General features: G+C 43.0%; 1 pseudogene; it reads right to left on the bottom strand.

Annotated features, from left to right (window-relative positions):
- Positions 1-4388: 4388 nt before the first annotated feature.
- Positions 4389-4982, bottom strand: LOC101990771 (annotated as a pseudogene).
- Positions 4983-5619: the final 637 nt, after the last annotated feature.

Here is a 5619-nt window from a genome sequence, read left to right as displayed (position 1 = left end):
AGAGAGAGAGAGAGAGAGAGAGAGAGAGAGAGAGAGAGAGAGAGAGAGAGTTCAAGGCAGCATGGAAAGGACTGACAGAGGAATCTTGCAAGAATGCTTGAGCCCATGCTCAGACAAAACAGACAAAAATCCTTCCTTCCTGCCCCACTTTCTCTCCTTCACTCTAGAAGAAAAATACACACCAACAAATGGCCCAGCTAATTTCCCAATTACAGAGTGGGGTGAAGTGCCATTGAAGTGGGCACAGAGGTTTGTTGTTTACATTTAAATTTTTTTTTACCATTGTACAGCTAGCGCGCCTCTTTTCCTTTCCTTCCCATTTTATTTTGACCTCTGCCGTTATCTTTAGATTTATCAGCAGTACGAGATGGCTTTTTCACATCAGTAAGCACCAGCCAAAATCTAACAATCAGAAAGAATCAGAGAAAATAAATCAATGTCCACAAACAACAGGCCAATTTTGGCAAGTACAATTTATTCATAAAAGCTACAGTTCGCTGGGGATTCTCTTGTCTTGCATCCACAATGCCCTTGATTCAGATGCCAGTGTGCTGAGCGCCAGGTGGCAGCCAAGATGGGAAGGTACACATTGTTCCATGGGGTTGCTTTGTTCCCTAATGCCTGAGCTGCTACTCCTTAATCTCAGAGGCACACTCTATGCTGGGATTCTATACAAATGTTATTCTAACTAATTGAAGGGGGAAATCAAAGTGGAACTGGCCTCTTCTTTGTGTGGGGTGGAGGTGGCACCGAAAGAGGACTCCTGTCCTGTCAATAGGCTAAGTGGCTCTGAGAATTCCCCATGCTCTTTCTGATGGTGCCCATCATTGCTTTTCAGAGGTCATGATGGCGTAGCTGGAGAAACCGGCTGAGCAGAAATACTTCTGTATTTCGGCTTTCTGTTCTGCTTAGGATTAATTGCATCTTTCCTCCCCAAGGGACTTCTTGTTTCCTATTCCAGGCCAAGGCAGCAGGTATTTTGTTTGAGTTCCTTCTCTCACTTCATTGCTTACATTTACATTAAGAAGAGCTTCTCTGTATGGGAGGCTGTTTGTGTCTACAGTGAAAGCTGGGACTAAACACTTCGCTCTCGGGTTGGAGACCCAAGGAAGGTGAACAGGGGTTACGAACAAACAAACCAACAAAAAAGATGCGAAAGAATGAGCCTGTTTATAGGCCACAGCTAACGCTGCAAGAGCAGGACTGAATACAGGGCAGGGGGCTCCCCCCCCCCCCAATAAGCAAGGCCTCATGGACCTGAAAACACAGAGTAAATAATTCTGTTGACAATCATTAATCAATGATAATAGTTAGTACTCGGCACTCAGCTTTCGTGGCCTGACCTCAGAGCACTTCACAGACCACACTTAATGAAGCCTCCTGCTCCCAGCTCTCTCCGGCATGAAGCACCGATTAACAGGGCCCTTCCGGTACTGAGACAAAGGCCCAGTGGGGCTCGCTGGTTCATCAGTGACTGGTTATAATGCACTTGCGGCTCCGTGGGGAAGAGAGGAGCCTTCAATCAATTTACCAGGTTCCATGTTTGTATCACCGAAATGGCGGGCAGTGACCTGCCTGAGTGACCAGTGTGTACTGCTGGCAATTAGTCGCCAACCTAACACAAAGCCCGCTGAGCCTGTGGTTCATGCATCCCTTTCTCACCTGCATAGGCTGGCTGGCTTTCAGCCTCTTATCTGGCTGGAACATGAAAAATTCGGGCTTCCCGTTCCCAGAGCAAGCTGGGATGAACTCTCCCGCACAGGCAGTATTTAATTTGTGATGGCTTGATGAGGTTAGTCACCTTGCTCGGCACCGCTGTGTTTTCCTGGCCCCATGATCCCACAGACTCACTTTTCGCTGGTGCCTTGTCATTTGGGGTTGATGGAAAGGGATCTGAGAGGAACAGAGGAGAAGGGTTTGTGTCTGCCTGGGTGGTACACTGCCCTTTTCTGCTCATCTTTCTGTTGCCCCTCAGCTGGCAGTTGCTCTTATCCTCCCCTTCCCGCAGGGCCCCCCAGATGGGAAGGAGGAAAGATAAGCTCTTCTTGCATCCCGTGCCAGGGCTGTGTGGTGGATTAGGCTGGCAGAGAGACGCGAATAGCTTCATCTTCAGGAGTTGGAGAGTCTTTCTCAAGGTCACCCTGCAACCGCAGATGCTTTAAGGTTGCTCTGGGATCCCTCCTCCCAGGTCAGTAGGCTGGTTGATTACTTCGGCTCTGACTGTAAAAGTGATCCCCGAACTCTTTTAGTATTGACACTGGTTTTTAAATGTCAAATTTTCTCTTCATTCCCTCGTGTTTTTTTTTTTAAATTAATTTTTTGAGAAATTCATACAATATGGTTTGATCATATTCACCCAACTCAAACTAGATCCATCCCCCTTCCAAGTCCACCCAACTATGTTGTGGCCTCTATTTATTTATTTTTTTTTCTTTTTTCTTTTTCTTTTTTTCTTGTTTTTTCGAGACAGATTCAAATCCAGTTGTGCTGCCCATAGACTCTTGTATATGTGGTCTTCACTAAAGGGTGGTGGACCCATTAAGAGCAGAATCCTTAAAGAAAGCAACCTCCATTTACCTAAAACAGCTATCAATGCCTTCTAAGCTGGGGTGAGATTTCATGGCCAAGTCCTCTCTTCCTCATGGAATTAATTTACATAAGTCTTGTCCATGCTGTCTCAACAGCTATGAATTCATATGTGTGGCTTCCCTGCTGTATCCAGAAAATACTGTTTCCTTGTGGTCATCACTGTCTTTGACTCTTAGGATCTTCCTGTACCCTCTTTCACAACAATCCCCAAGTACTGGGAGAAGGGAATGTAATATGGGCCTCTCATTTTGGGCTGAGCATTCTGGTCTTTTACTCTCTCAACCTTGAACAGTTGTGGGTTTCTGTCTTTCTTGCCATCTACTGTAAACAGCACTTCTCTGAAGGCGGTTGAGAGATACACTAATCGATGGGTATAACAATGAGTAATTAGAAGTTGGTTTAATCTATGTCCATTCAACAGAATGCCAGTAGTAAATTCTTCCACAGGGCCTATGACTTCTTAGAGTCACAGGTTCTAGGCCCCAATAATGGTGGTAGTTAGGGGTTGCAATTTGTGCAGAGAGCCTAAAATTCAATCAGAAAGTAGTTAGTTCCTCCTATAACATTTGTGCCACTACTGCCCTTGTGGTCATTTATTGCCTAGGCAATCATTTTTGTAGCTTGAATGATTCACAGCTAGGTAAACTTGGTGATTCTTTTTCTACTCCAGCAGCATGCATAGCACCTTCCAGCACCACGAAAGTTAGTCAGTAGTAATGAGGCTTCCAGGTGAGTATCAGCTTGGTGTCTCCTTGCTCTCTGACTGGTGTGTGTCCCTCAAGTTCTGAAGGGAATCAGAGTATTGACAGTAGCTTGTAGAGTTTGTGGATCTCTGATCCCACAACTCCAAAATATGTAACCCATTCCTGGTACTAAGTTTTGTATTTGTTAGAGTGTTGTAGCTCTTAGGATCATTGTTGCCTCATTACAGGATACATTCATTTAATCTGTCATTATATATGTGAATGTATGTTGAATGAGCTGCGGGCTGCGTTCCTGCCTCCCGGCTCCCAGCCACCGGCTAGCTTTACCCAAAATAACAACATATAAACTGTATTCATATAAACACTGCTTGGCCCATTTTTATTAATGTGTGTAGCACCCCGAGGTGTGCTTACCGGGAAGATTCTAGCCTATGTCTATTCTTGGTTGGAGCTTCATCGCATCTGCCCTGGAGAAGAGGGGCGTCGCGTCTGACCTCACTTCCTCTTCCTCCCAGCATTCTGTTCTGTTTACTCCACCCACCTATGTTCTAACCTATCAGGCCAAGCAGTTTCTTTATTAATTAACCAATGACCTTCCTCCATCAAATGTACATATTTTAAGTGGCTTCTATAGTAGTATTTTTCCATATGAAAACATCTGTACTGTTAGTTAGCCCTCATTGTATTTATGCCTCTTCCCCACCCTCCTGTCCCACTCATCTTCACCATTTAACCCTTACTGTACCATTATTTCCCTTAAACTGTTTATACCACTCTGATCTATCTTCCCTCCCTTGAAACTTGCCCCATAGCCCCTTACTGATTTTCTGACCTCAATGGGTATTCCAAACAGAATACAAATATCTGAAGATTCACAGCTAACACTCATAAATGAGAGAAAACAGGATATTTGCTATTCTGGGTCTGGGCTGCTTCACTCAGAAAGCTTCTTTCTAATTTCATCTATTTACCTGTGGATTTTATTTTTATTTTTAAATAGAAATCTTTCTTGTCCCCAGAGACATTCCAAATTGTACTTAGACTCCAGGATTTTGATTCTGGAGCTGGGTAACTTAGGTCTTACTCATCAGCATGCTATACTGTTTCTTTTTCAGACACATATATGCCATCCAAAAACTTCCCGATATCCTTGTTTCTAACTGTTGTGCCTTGCTGAATCAAAGCTGCTGAATTTGAAACAAGTTCAATATCATGTCCTTCAAGGATTAACTCATCCTTCTGAGCTTAAGAAACAGAGAAAGCAACACATGTCCTCATCTGAACCCTGTGATTTATTTTTCACCCAAGATATCTTGTATTTCAACCAGAGACCCATTCTTCTGCAGAATAATGCTAGAGAGGAAGTGGGCAGACACAGACCTCATCTTATAACTGAAGCCCAATATAACACTCTTGTTTATGGTTTGAACTCGAGTACAGATTGCTCATACAGTAGTAGCCAGTTTCTTTCTGTTTCTTTGCCATCTATCAACCTGGAGCCTTTTCTTGTTTGCAAGGAGAATGAGTTCTTGCATTGATGTCATTGAAGTCTCATTGATGGTTTCTTTTGGGGCTTTTAACAATAGCTGTGTACACCTTCAAAGTTATGTTCACATTTTCTAGCATGTCCACAGTCTGATTGCTGATTTTACTCTTGTATAATGGGAGTGCTCTCCTTTCCTGTGCCATTGAGTTCAAACGTATTCCCTACCAGATTCACGGTATCAAGACTTAAGTTCATTTCTGATCCATTTGCACTTGAGCTTTGTGTGGGGTGAGAAAGGAGTCTATTTTCATTCTTCTACATATAGCTATCCAGTCTGAGCAGCACCATTGATTGAAAATGCTGTGGCCGCCTCTTTGCGATTGTTGTCATTGTTTTGTTGGCCTCTTTGTCATATATGAAGTGGCTGTAAGAGTGTGGACTTATATGTGGATCCTCAATTCTATTCCATTGTTCAACTTGCCTGTGCTTTTTGCAATCATATGCTATTATTACCACGACTTTGTAGTATAACTTGAAATATAGGATGTGGTACTTCGAGTTCTTCTTTCATTGTTTAGGGTTGTTTTGGCTCTCTTGGATCTTTTGTGTTTCCATATGAAACTGAAGGTTACTCTTGCAATGTCTATAAAGAATTGTATTGTAATTTTGTTGTGAATTCGATTGAATCTGCAAATTGTTTCTTATAGGATGGCCATTTCCACAACACCAATCTTGCAAATCCATGACTGTGAGAGATCTTTCCATCTTCTGTTACCTTCCTCAGTTTCTTTTTTTAATGCCTTAATGTTTTCATCATACAAATCTTTAACTTCCCTGGCT

This window comes from Microtus ochrogaster, chromosome 5, assembly GCF_000317375.1.
Source record: "Microtus ochrogaster isolate Prairie Vole_2 chromosome 5, MicOch1.0, whole genome shotgun sequence".
In the NCBI taxonomy this organism is placed as follows: domain Eukaryota; kingdom Metazoa; phylum Chordata; class Mammalia; order Rodentia; family Cricetidae; genus Microtus; species Microtus ochrogaster.
The sequence above is the reverse complement of the archived record's forward strand: the minus strand, read 5'-3'. Positions and strand labels throughout refer to the sequence as shown.